Raw genomic sequence first — 14,609 nt, forward strand, 5'->3', positions numbered from 1 at the left:
TTTCCTTCCTCTCCTTAGAATGGCTGAATGTCATCCTCTCTTTGCCTTGATCCTGTATTCCTGCCTTATTCTGTGCTCTAGTGTTTCTACATTCCAATCCTGCCTGTGTCTCCTGCCTTGCTCCTTACCTTGCTTGTTCCTGTTCCTATCCTTACCATTCCTCAGTCTTGTATTGTATTGTCTTGTCTTGTTTCTCCATTCCTTGGCCTGACTTTCTGGATTCTGAACTTGACTCTGGACTTTGACCATTTCTGTCTGCTGCCTGAACTGACTTCCAGCCTGTCTATGGTTCTCATTGTTTGCCACCTGCTCCAAACTCCACCCTGCCTATTGGTTCTCATTGTGTGCTGCCTGCCCTGACCATTGCCCAGCTTTGGACTCACATTCTTGCCATCACCATAGGGACCCACCCAAGACCTGCCAGCCACAAGAACCTAAGAGCTCAACCTGATGGAAGGCAGCTACTAAAGAGAAAGCTCCAGTGAGTCCCACCACAGGACACATCTGTCAGCTGACTGTGTGGGCTTAGTGGGTTCACCTACTAGGCTGTGTCATCCATCCCTTAGCATCAAAGATCTACAATAACCAAATCTGTTGCCAATGATACGGGTTGCTGAGGTCATGGACCAGGCAGATCTGGTCATTCCCGGTATGGACCAACAGACATTTCAGCATCAGAGTATCTTTTATCATGTCATTGGGGTTTTGGAGAAACTTGCCACTCATGTGGATGCTCTACGAGTCACACAAGTGGTTTCTGCTTCTCTGTAGTCCTGCCGCATTCTGCCCTAGGCCTGTCCCACAGTTACCGCCACCACCTCATTTTCACAGAAAATCATTGGAGTGCAGAGGCTTCCTTAATCAACGCCACATGCCATTTGACCTCCAGATGGTTCTCTTTCCTACAGAAAAGGCTAAGTTGACTTTACTGTCTCAGTTGGGGGTTCGGCATTGGCTTGGGCTTCTCTCCTCTGGGAAAGTGATGATCTCCTTCCTTTCCAAACTGGACCAATTACTCTGAGAATTCCATATCATTTTTGATGAGCCCTGTTGCACCACATGAGCTACAACAGAACTCCTCCAGATCAGTCAAGGTTCTGCATTGGTGGGAGAATATGCATTCTGCTTTTGAGCACTAGTTTTGGAGTTCCAGTGGAGGGAGGACAGCCTGATTGCTAACTTCCACCAGGGCCTATTGAAATACATAAAAAATGAACTGGCAGGCTGGGACTTTATGGTCACCTTGGAGGGTTTCAATAATTTGGCCCTCAGGTTGGATCTGTGGTTCTAAGAATAGGCTAGAGCGACGGGCTTATCTCATCTCCAGTCCATAATTCTCATCTTTTCCTTCGAGCTGAAGCAGCTTATGCCCATTGGAGGAGCTCATGCAAATAGATCATGCAGAAAAAGTAGAAAAGGTGGTACCACAATCTCTGCCTGTACTGTGTAGAACAGGGGGACTTCACAGCTTTCTATCCTGCCAAACCAGGAAATGCCAGGACCGAGGGTTGGTAGAAGAGACCACCCTAGGTGATCAAGTTCCTCTTCCCAAATTTTAGTCCTGGTTTCTCTCTCCTATGAGAGGGTCTGCATCCATATGTAAATATTTCTGGATACAGGTGTGGCAGGAAACTTAATTGCAGATGATCTAGTACTCCAATACAGTATCCCCACTGAGCCATTGGAAACAGTGCTTACTGACTCATCTGTCTTCTGAGAGCCCTAGTCAGGCCATGTCACCCTCTTCACCAGGCTGCTACAGATTCAAACTGGCTTGCTCCATCAAGAGTAGATCATCCTATATGTTCTGCCGAGGGCTGTCAATAACTTCATTCTGGGCCTTCCTTGGATGGTGTAGTATCAGCCCAATATCAACTGGAGCCCCTTGGAAACCTCCAAATGGGGTGTCACCTTTCAGGTGAGCTGTGTAGTCCAGGATCAAATGGCAAACCTCCTTTCCCAAGCGATCTTTGCTGAACTAACTGACTTGCCTCCACAACACTCGGCTTACTCTCATATATTCAACAAACAGCAGGAGGAGACCTTGCTGCCTCACCTCACAAACAATTGTGCCATAGACCTACACATTGGGTTTCTTTTTGCACACTGTCTTGCAACCATACTACAGACTCAATACCTTGGGTTTCTTCCTGCCCTCTGCCTTGCTGCCAATTTTCACCTTGCAGATCTTGTTGCCACTCTTGGTACATATTGGATGTTTCTGTCACTCGCCTTTATGCAATACCTAGATTTTATATCATGGGGGGTCTTGCTGCCTCTCTGCCTTGCTGCCATACAGACTCTTAACTTTGTGCAGTTATTGCCACTGTGGGTGGCTGGGTGGCTGCTATGCATCCCTCATAAGGTCTTGGATTCCTCATGCAACTTTTAATGCTTCTTTATCCTGCTATCAGAGACTAGGTGTTTTTTCTGCCATCTTTACAACTTTGTCCCCCTTTCATGGTGCCTTAGGATGTTCATGACACTTTTAGTGCCACTTTGCCCCTGTTGTGATGCCTTTTGGAGTTCATGCCAATTGGTGCCCTTCTTTGAAGATCTGAGATGTTCTCTGAAAGTCTTGCTGTTGCTTTGCTCCTCTGCTGATGCCTTAGAGAACTCTTGACACTGTTGTTACCCTTTTACCCATTATAGTGCCTTAGCCTATTCATAACATTTTTGGTGCCAGTTTGGTAAATATTGGGACGGATTTTAAAAGCTCTACGCATGCTGGGCCTATTTTAAAAAGGCCCGGCGATGTGTGTAATGCCCTGGGATGTGTGTAAGTCCTGGGGCTTGCAAAAAAGGAGCGGTCTGGGGGTGGGGGGCAGTGGTGAGGCCATTGCTGCTGTGTCAGAGGATTGCGTGCTGGCAGGCTGCCGGCGTGAGCAACTTGTGCCTGCCCAGAGGCAGGCACAAAAGGTAAGACAAGGGTCGGGGGGAGGTTAGAGTAAGGCTAGGGGGGGAAAGGTTAGGGGAAGGGGTGGGAATGTCAGGCTAGGGGGAAGGGAACTGGGGAAGGCAGCGAGGCTCGGCGCGCAAGGGGGTGCAAAAGTTATAAAATTGGGTGTACATGTATGCGTGCTGGGTAGTGTGCGCACATGTGCGCCCGCGCACACCCTTTTAAAATCTACCCCATTGGTGATACCTTATAGACTAACCAATTTATTAAAGTAGTAGTAGTAGTAGTAGCAGTAGTCAGATGATCATGCTTTAATAAATTGATTAGTCTATAAGGTGCCATTCGACTCCTGTATTTTTTGCTATACCAGATTAAAATGGCTATCCATCTGAAGTCAGTAAGTGTACTCATACCTTTTCTGATGATGTCTATCCACAAGTTTTATTAGAATTTATTAGAAATCTCCAAATTTTAAGTTCAAATTAAGTTGTGTTTCTCCAATTTACTTTAATGGGAAATAAATTTAATTAAATAAACTAAAATTAACATTTGGCCTCTGTACATCCCTATGGGATAACATCATTCAGGTCCTTAAGGAGATGGGTGCAGAAGGCATCAATGGTACATCTTCAATTTCCTAAGCACCTTTTGGCAACCCCTCTTCCACAGTTTGGCCACTAGATGCCACTAAGTCCTTGCATAGAATAACATGAGGTTTTAATCCCTCATCAGCACCTCACATAGGGAGGGTTGTGATTGGATACCTCAGTTCTATTTAGCACAGCCATTTTAGAACTCTTTGGGGATCAGTTTAAGGAAGCCATTGAACAGTAAGGATGTCTGATTTTTACAATCCGCTGAGACTTCTCAGCTTTACCTAAATGGAGTTTCATTTAGAAATGGAACCATGGCTCAGGCTATAAGAAATAACCCCCATAAAAAGAATCCCCCCAGGATTAAGTGTCAAGCATGGGATGGAATTTGCAAGCTGGAGCAGCCCATGAAGAAAAATAAATATGTTTGTGTGCCCTTGGGACTAAACACCCCGCTAGGATTACACACCTTGTGAACTTTTCAATATCCTTAATGCCTACAGCATCAAACTCTTCAAAAATGAACTGATCTGTATCCCCTGTCTATGCTACAGTGGTAAGACCTGCAATATCCAGCTTAAGTGCTCTGAGCAAATAAATAAATGCTACTTAAAAACTTGTAATACTCAACCCAGTGGTGGAGACATTTCCAAAATAAAAAGCAATTTTCAGCAACATTATAAAAGACTGGTATAGTTGTAAGGAATGTGTAGGAGAGAGACTAAGAGGCTGAGTCCTGGCCCAGGGCTCACACAGTAGAGACTACCTACCAAACCTTACCGAAAGGCAGGCAAACCAAACTCAGGGTAGACAGCAAAGCTTAGCAGAAACTCAGCAAGTAGATCCTGCCAGGGTTAAAATACCATTAGGAATTCCAACAGATAGCAACAATCAGAATCAAGGCATTATCTTAGTGCTAAAGATTATTTTTAATGAAAAAATATCATAGTACAGAATCTTGAAATGGAAAAGGCAAATGTACGGATAGGCAATAAGGAAGAATTTCAAAAATGTATTAAAACGTGGAGGAAATACGTAGATAATTTGTCTTAGAAATACAGAGAATTTTTGATATACATTTTGCCAAATTTAGTTGGGTGCCCACATCACTTAAGGCTATGTATCAGCTGAATAATTATATCTGCACAGTTTTGAATTTCATGTCAGGAAAATGACAGTTTGTGAAGGATGAATGAGTTTGTACTTGAAAGTGAATGGGATAGAGCACAAACAAAAGAAAAATGGGAAATGGGAAAATGTGTCATTATTTTGATATAAAGCTATAAAATACAGTCAGATAAGTGCTGATTGATGCAAAAAAATAATAATAATAAAAACAAGTTTGTGCAGGAGGCAAGACCCTTACCCCCACAGTGCTATCAAAGTTGGAGCCAGTGGGCCCATGTTCCCATCCCCCAAATCCTCAAAATCTTTTGAAAATGTAGCAATTTGAAAGGCATGTTAAGACAACCCAATGCATCACTCTCCCAGTGAATCCCCCTCCCCAACCCCTTCTTATCCTCTCTTCCTACTCCCTTCCTCAACCACCACCTCTCTCACCCCATCCTACCCCAAGACCATAGCAATCCCAATTCACCTACTCACGCCAACACTCCTTAATTGTCCATGGCCACCAGGGCTGTGGCATAAGCATATTGGTCCCTGCAGCATCAAGCATTGCCTTGACAGCAATACTGATTGTATAAGCTCCCAGTATTACTCCTTCAATAATGCAGTAGCTTCCACTGCCAGCGTTCCTGTCAAGGCAATGCATGATGCAGCCAGGAGTGATATGCTTATACCAAGGCTCATCATCTGGGCCCATTTAGGTGGTGTTGGCAAGGGCAGCAGGTTTGGGATTAGTTTGAGGGGACTAGATGGGATAATGGAAACTCTTTAATATATCACAAGTCAAATTGCTAGCCTGACACCTTGGGGATTTGTTGGCCCACCAGGTTTTCAAAAGATTCATAGGGCTTGAAGAGATGGGGAGCATGGGTCTACTGGCTCCAACTTCTATACCACTCAGGGGGTTAGGGGGTCCAAGCCACTGGCCAGAATTTGATTTTATTTTTTCAGTTGACACTTATTGGGCTATACTCTTTGAATATAACCAGATTATTTTAAAGTTATCAGGCACTTTTACCCAGATAGATTTAAGCGTAACTCATTGAAACATAACCAACTAGGTTTAAAGTTATTGGCTAAAGTTGGCTGGATAAATATAATTATTGATATATATTGTTGATATAGTCAGAAATGTAAAGGTATGCTGTGTTTGTATTTTGTGAATTAATGTCTTTATTTTAGATGTTCGGTTTTGATTATAGACTTTTTTCTGTGTGCCACTTAGAAATTTAGATAACATGGTATATAAATGTATAAATAAATAAATCAGTCACTTTACTTTACAAGTCAGGGGTACCTCAATGATAGTCAGGTCTAGTGATTCTGGAAAGGCACCATGCCTTGCAAGTGACATAGCATTAGACGACTGGTAACAGTATATTATATACTCCCACACATGACTACGTCATACCAATACTAGGACTTTACCAGAGGAATATGGATTTCCATTTCTGGAACATTGCTTGCATAAATCTGCTGCCTAAAACACTTCCCCTGACTGGGCTGTGGAAGAGGGGGGATTTTTGTGTTAAAATGATGGATATGACTATCAACTACAGATGCTCAGCCCTATAGCTATCTAAAGTATGCTAGAAGAGAGGCAGCACAACAAAGTACACACATTTACTCACTCTGTGGATTGCACATTTGAACTGCAAAATAGTTAGTTCAGATGTCTTGATAAATGTATTTATTTATTTATTTAACACATTGAGCTCACTAAAACCACTACCCCATGCATCCCAGATGAACAAGCACAAGCAAAGGCAAATGAATTGGCAATTTTTTTCCACAACAAAATTTCTAATTTACTAACAGGCCTGCCCGTCAATTCTACCTCCACTCACATCTCCAGGGCCCCCCCCTCATATTCCGGACCCTCACTGGATTCATTTGAACCCACCTCCTCCCTGGAAATCGAATCACTCATAAAGAAAATGAAACCTTCATACCACCCACTGGACCAAATCCCAACCAAGCTACTTCTATCGGTGCCAGACTGCATCTCCAAGTACCTAGCCAACATTATAAACTGCCCACTGTCACAAGGAATTTTCCCGGACGTCCTAAAAATTGCCACCCTCAAACCCCTTCTTAAGAAAGCAAATCTAGATCCTAGAGAACCCAACAACTTCCGACCTATTTCCAACCTACCTTTTCTAGCAAAGATCTTAGAAAAAATAGTCAACACCCAATTATCAGAATATCTGGAAGACCACAACATTCTCCATTCATCGCAATATGGGTTTCGCAAAGCTCTAAGCACCAAATCCCTCCTCATCTCCCTCACAGATCATCTCATCATGGGCATGGACTCTGGGCACTCCTTCCTGCTAATACTCCTCGACATCTCGGCAGCATTCGACACGGTGAATCACTCCACTCTACTTAAACGACTTTCAGACATCGGGATAACAGGTACGGCTTTCAAATGGTTCGACTCCTTTCTCACAAACAGAGGCTATAAGATAAAGATCAACAACAAGGAATCTCTGCTCATCAACACTACAAGAGGTGTCCCTCAGGGCTCTTCTCTGTCCCCTACACTATTCAACCTATACCTTCTCCCCCTTTGCCAGCTGCTTACGAATCTCAAACTCAAACACTATCTTTACGCCGACGATGTCCAAATCCTGATCCCTATAACCGAATCCCTTACGAAAACACTGAAATTCTGGGACAACTGCCTCCAAGCAATCAACGACCTTCTTACTTCCTTAAATCTTGTGCTCAACACGTCCAAGACAGAAATGCTCCTCATATCTCTCAACCACAATGATAACCTACACACAAGTCATTTCAACACCCTGGTCAATCAAGCAAGAGACCTCGGAGTTATAATTGATAACCAGCTAAATCTAAAAAAGTTTATCACCAACACAACCAAAACTGCTTTTTCAAACTTCAGGTACTAAAAAGACTCAAACCGCTACCGTTTTTTCAAGACTTCAGATAGGTACTACAGGCCATTATATTCTCCAAATTAGATTACTGCAATTCCATTCTACTAGGCCTTCCCACTTCCTCCACCAAACCGCTCCAGATGCTACAAAATTCGGCTGCCAGAATTTTAACAAACTCCAACAGAAGAGACCACATCACACCTATCCTGAAAAACCTACATTGGCTCCCAGTAAACTTCAGAATTCTACACAAGTGTCTCACCATCATCCATAAAGCCATCAATTTGCACAACCCTCTCACGTTAAACCTCTCTTCCAGACCCATCAGAGAAGCATACAAAGGTACACTACACCCACCCCCAGCTAAATTCACACACCTCTCATCCACTAAAGATCGAGCCTTCTCGACAGCAGCGCCAACCATTTGGAATAACATGCCCCCAGAACTTAGACAAGAACCCTGCACGCTGACATTCAAAAAGAAACTCAAGACTTGGCTATTTCTACAAGCCTTCCTGGAGCTATGACATCCCCTGCTGCTACAACTCACCATGGTCCACCAAACGATGTTCCCCACCCCCAACATGGTTTCCGACATTATATTAATCAGTCCTGATTGTTATGAACAAACACTATTCAGTCAGGAACCATATGATATGCTACAGCCATAAGTATAGGATACCGTGTATATATTTGATAACATTCAATCCGGAGTACAAGCGTATATTGTAGTCCTAAGCAGATGTCCAGATATTATTTATTTTGAGACTAATAATTATTTATTTCTATGTCAGCCATTCCTCTGGCTTTTCCTCCTCCCAGTTCAAGTATCCCTGTTTTATTGTAACTTTCTCTCTTCGCCTATGGTTCACTGTTAATTTTTAATGTTAATGCCTACTGTTTATGTTATTGCACCGCTGTTTATTGTAAACCGATACGATATGATTGGTATCATGAGTGTCGGTATAAAAAAACCCTAAATAAATAAAATAAAATAAATATACCAACATTCTTTTGCACATCACATCAGTTTATAGTGAAACATAAGAAATATGGAGGGAAATTACATATTAACGATTTGAGTAACTATGTCTTAACAATTTGAACAGCTAAGGAGTTTAAGAGGAGAAAGGAGGTAGGAATCTAAGCGAGCAAAAACAGAAAGGAACAAGTAACCATAACAATTGTAACTGTAGACGTCAGCAAGTTGTAGAAGGGGAGGAGAGTTTTAGGAAATGTGAGTTTCGTAGGGGAGGAACTTGAGAGTAGGCATCGTAAGTATGAACACAAGAACATAAGAACATAAGAACATGCCATACTGGGTCAGACCAAGGGTCCATCAAGCCCAGCATCCTGTTTCCAACAGTGGCCAATCCAGGCCATAAGAACCTGGCAAGTACCCAAAAACTAAGTCTATTCCTTGTTACTGTTGCTAGTAATAGCGGTGGTTATTATCTAAGTCAACTTAATTAATAGCAGGTGATAGACTTCTCCTCCAAGAACTTATCCAATCCTTTTTTAAACACAGCTATACTAACTGCACTAACCACATCTTCTGGCAACAAATTCCAGAGTTTAATTGTGCATTGAGTGAAAAAGAACTTTCTCCGATTAGTTTTAAATGTGCCATATCCTAACTTCATGGAGTGCCCCCTAGTCTTTCTATTATCCGAAAGAGTAAATAACCGATTCACATCTACCCGTTCTAGACTTCTCATGATTTTAAACACCTCTATCATATCCCCCCTCAGCTGTCTCTTCTCCAAGCTGAAAAGTTCTAACCTCTTTAGTATTTCCTCATAGGGGAGCTGTTCCATTCCACTTATCATTTTGGTAGCCCTTCTCTGTACCTTCTCCATCGCAATTATATATTTTTTAAGATGTGGTGACCAGAATTGTACACAGTATTCAAGGTGTGGTCTCACCATGGAGCAATACAGAGGCATTATGACATTTTCCATTTTATTCACCATTCCTTTTCTAATAATTCCCAACATTCTGTTTGCTGCCACAGCACACTGAAAAGACGATTTCAATGTCTTATCCATTATGACGCCTATGCGTCGAGAATGTGTGAAAATTATTGGTAGGCTTGCTTAAAGAGCCAGGTTTTAAGGTTTCTTTTTTAAATTGTGGGTGTTAATTTCAAGCCTTAAGTCAGGGGGCATTGTGTTCCAGATGGTAGGACCAACAAGGGAGAGAGCACATTCCCGGGTCAAGGATAGGTGAGTGAGTTTGGGAGAGGTTATTGGTAAAGTGCCGTTATTGGTAGATCTCATGAATCTTTGGGGGGGGGGGGGGTTGGAAGTGGAAGGAGGAGTTGAACCAGTTTAAATTTTAGTTGTATAGTGTTTTGTGGACTAGATGCCTTACAATAGTCCCCCAAAAAAGTGTGTGACAAACACTTCCTGCTGTATGTTTCATAATATTGCAAAAAGCCATCACATTTCAGCAGACAATTTTCCAGATCGAAAGGAGGATCTCCTAATCCTCCCATGGAGTCAATAAATCTAAATGAAGAAGAAGTTAATTCCAAACAAGGATAATTGGAAAATACTTTTCCTGTACATGTTTACACACTCAATTAATCTATCTAAGACAGAAGACATAATGAAGACCAAAATCCATGTAGGTTTGATTTGATTATCTTCCTTTTCCGAGTTTGGCTTTTCTTTCTTCCTATACATATTCCTCCTGAGACAGCTGTATGACAACTTCCTGACTGTCAAGGATAAAATCCTCAGCCTATCAAGTGATTAATCTTTATGGAGACTATTATCAAGCCAAGCCATATCTAATGAAGGACCTGTTTCCAAGATGTATAGGGTTGAGGAAGAATATTTAATCAAGTGGGAAGACACCATTACTCAAACCCCATAAAACAAGTGGACAACATGACCTTCCAAAATAGTAATCTTTATTTGTCTAACATAGAAGCAAAACAATAGTAAAGGTCAGTGACATGAAAATATATTTAAGAGTAATTTGCCACATAGCAGTAAACTCTGGGTGTATGCTTTATATGCAGACTTAACTAGATATTTTCAAAGCAAACACATGTAAGTTTAATTTGAAAATAATTAGGTAATTGGCTGAGCACACTCACAATTTTACTTGCAAAACATTATACCCCCTTTTCAAAAGGCATGATTTACATGAGTGCACTTACTCATTAGCAGGTGAATTTTACAAGTAGTTACATATGTAAATCTAAGATACTAGATAAGCAATTTTAAAAATCCATTTACACACATTGGGACAGATTTTTAAAAAATATGCCCACGCATACTTTTGTTTGAGCGACTGGCTCAAACAAAAGTACGCCAGATTTTAATAGATACAAGCGTAGCCGCGCGTAACTTTTAAAATCCGGGGTCGGCATGCGCAAGGCTGTGCAAAATCAGCATCCTGCGCGTGCCGAGCCGCGCCGCCTGCCTCCGTTCCCTCCAAGGCTGCTCTGAAATTGGAGTGGCCTCAGAGGGAACTTTCCTTCCACCCCCCCCCCCTGCACCTTCCCTTCCCTTCCCCTACCTAACCTACCTCCAACCCTATCTAAACCCCCCCTACCTTTGTTCGAAAAGTTACGCCTGCCTCAGGCAGGTGTAACTTGTGCGCGCCGGGCCAGCTGCTGGCGCACCATGTTCCGGTCCGGGGGCTCGTCCGGAGGCCGCTGCCATGTCCCTGGGCCAGAACCACGACTGTGGCCTCGCTGCCGGAACACCCCCGATGATGCGCTGGCCATGACATGCCCCCGACACGCCCCCCCCCAGGAAAGCCCCTGGACTTACGCGTGTCCCGGGGCTTTGCGCGTGCCAGCAGCCTATGCAACATAGGCTCGGCGCGCGCAGGGGGAGCTTGGGGCAGGTTTTCGGGGGGGTAGGCGCGTATCTTATGCACGTACCCCTTTGAAAATCTGCTTCATAAGGTGCCCTTACATGTCAACATCATATGGGCAATTCAATGGCATATAAGTATCAATTTTCTAAAGCCCACTTATATGGGTAAAGTTTATTTACATATGTAAACTCAATTTTAAGCATGCAAATGCTGTTTAAAATCAGGCCAATGAAATTACTTTCTTATCTGCTCGAATGCACGCACATAGGCACGCACATAGGCACATGCAAATATAGTACTGCTTCTTATAACCTGATCTACTCAAATTCAGACTTATCCTGAAAAGTAGCAGCACTTATCTGGATAGGTTCCGATTTATGTGGCTAAGTAGTGGCACTTAGCTGGATAAGTCTGAAAGTGCTATTTGTCCATCTAATTAGCACAATATTGACTGATCTGGGTATGAAATATAGACAAATAAGTCTAAAACAAATGTACTATTTATCCAGATAAGTTCAAATTTGTCCATCTAAGTAGTAGCAAAGGCTATACTTCATTGGATAAGCTGGAATTGAACCAGATAAGTATGTGTACATGATATGCCGGCATATTTGTACTTTGAATTTTAAGGGGATATGCAAATATATTTTACTCATGTAGCTTAGATGCATATACCATCTCCCACCTCCCCCTGGGAAGTCAGCTTTTACATGTGTAAGTTAGGGGAATGTATAACATGTGTGAAGCAATGGAATTATGCGTTTTACCAAATAGTTTATCAGTCAAGCTGCAGCATGTAAAAACCCTCCTGATTCTTCTGCCTGAAGTCCCCACCATTTCACCCAGACTACTCACTTAGGGGGTCATTTTCCAAAGGTATCGCACGTGAAAAGTCCCTTTTCGTGTGCGATACCTAGATCGGGGTGGGTTCTGGGCAGCGTCCGCACTGGAAGGGGAGGAGTCGGGGCGGCTCCGGGGCGGACGCCGCGAAGACATCGCTGACAGCAAAAAGGTAAGGAGCCTTATCGCCATCAGTAACGCGGCCAATAGCACCACCTTTCACGGTGGCACTATTGGTTTGCAAAAACCGGCAGCGATAGCACCGCGGTGATGCGATTGCTGCCAACATTCGCAGGCCTGCCCCCACCCCCCGCTTTGCCCCCCATTACCGCCAGATTTTCCAAGTTCTGTGAACTTAGAAAATCCAGCCCTTAGTCTTTTTTTTTTCACTTTTAAGATGTTTAAGATTACTAACATCAGATATTGAGCAGGAGTAAATGTATGCAAGTCACTTTGACAGGTTCCAAAATAGCAATTTTCACATACATTTTGTCCCTTCTCTGGAATGCCCCAGGCCTGCTCCTTTTTTGAACATGAAAATGTACTCAAAAATCCCAGGAGATCTCTTTTTAACATAGCTTATGTGATATTTTACACACATATATATGCTGGATTGCGCGCACAAATCTGTGCCCGATTTTATAACATGCACACGCAGCCGCGCGCATGTCATGAAATCCGGGGTCAGCACGTGCAAGGGGGTGCACACTTGTGCACCTTGCATGCACCGAGCCCTAGGGGAGCCCTGATGGCTTTCCTTGATCCCTCCGAAATCAGAGCGACCTTGGAGGGAACTTTCCTTCCACCCTTCCCCACCTCACCTCCCTTCCCCTACCTAATCAGCCCCCCAGCCCCCCAGCCCTACCTAAACCCCCCCAACCTTTATTATGCACCTTCCTCCGGGCAGGCGTAGATTGCGCACGCTGTCCGAGTGCCGGCATGCGATCCCCCAGCCTAGCAGGCCGTCGGAGGCCTCTGGCCATGCCCCTGCCCCGCCCTGGACCACCCACACCCCACCCCTTTTTTCAAGCCCCGGGACATATGTGCTTTCTGGGTCTTGCGTGCGTCGCCGGGCCTATGCAAAATAGGCTCGGCGCGCATAACCCCGCTATGCGCGTAAATCCAGCTGGCGTGTAGGGATTTTCAAATCTGCCCCACAGATTTTCAATAAGACATACAGCTTAAAAATTGTGCAAAAATATGGTAATAACTAATTAACATAAATATTATACCTCTCCTGCCTCAAAACACTGTCAGCAAGTGTCTGTGCAGTCTAGTCTTTCATACTTTCCAGAATAATTTTCTAGTGCAAGAAAGTCAAAATATCACAAGGCATGTATTTTTATTATGTAATACAATGTTTTTATGGATCTGTTTCAGGAGGACAATTTCTAAGGCCTTTTCCTTGTGTAAAGCAGTGCTTTAACAAAAGAAATCAGCTTTTGGAAAACCACTTTTCCTGTCTGCAAGTAAACTGGTCAGCACAGTGCCGCTGCAAGTGTAACTTTTCTTGCTGTTAGAAGAGCCATTCCCGGGGGTGAGCCTGAGGAAGGACTTGCATTTCTGCACAATCTTTAGCATTTTCAAAATTGCTTGTGTTTCTTTTCCTGAAATACTACCTACACAAATTATTAGGTGTAAATATGCATTGGTAGCTTTCTTGGGATATTTTTAAAGTGAACAAATATGCATACTTTGACTTTGCTAACTGGTGCAAATCCCTATATGAAAAGTACCTGTGTACTTTACACCAATGTGGACATTTAAAAAATTAACTTCTCCCATCCTATATAATGAAATATGTATTTGCAATAACAATGCCGTTGTGATATTTCTGTACTTCATTAGCTTAATATATAGCATGATATTGACTGCTTACTTTTTCATGCAATAATCTGGATTCCATTTGAACTAATTGACTTTTTTTTTTTTTGCACATGGTATCTTGTTTATGGACATGTTTGTACTTTAGTACATCCACCTGATTGTCTCTTATTATATTTTTTTTGTTTCTATGTTAGTTCTGAGATGTTAATAATCTTTCAAAATTACCCAACATCTAACTCCATGATTTTGTTTTAAATGGAACATCTAAGCTAGAAAAAATAATTATATTTATCAAATAAATATGAAAGGTACAGATATGTAACAGTAGAAACAAATGTAATACAAATTGTAGCAAACAATTGTAATGTGATATTTCCTACATCTTATTGTGTGATACATTTCATATATTTATTTTACATTTAGTATTATAATACAAACCTGACTAGACACTGGGTTAAAATATGAATATATGATCATATTCTGATTGGTTTCGGCAGTGGCATTATTTGTTGTAAAAGAATCATTAGCTTAATATAGATTATAGAAATATATATTTTAATCAAATTACACTATACGATGGAA

At 42.4% G+C, this 14,609-nt stretch overlaps 1 protein-coding gene across 1 annotated transcript in view; it reads right to left on the bottom strand.

The window, feature by feature from the left end:
* CSMD3 (CUB and Sushi multiple domains 3) overlaps positions 1–14,609 on the bottom strand; it is a 3,551,396-nt gene that overhangs the window by 2,136,894 nt on the left and 1,399,893 nt on the right.

The sequence above is a fragment of the Rhinatrema bivittatum genome, chromosome 2, assembly GCF_901001135.1.
Source record: "Rhinatrema bivittatum chromosome 2, aRhiBiv1.1, whole genome shotgun sequence".
Lineage (NCBI taxonomy): Eukaryota > Metazoa > Chordata > Amphibia > Gymnophiona > Rhinatrematidae > Rhinatrema > Rhinatrema bivittatum.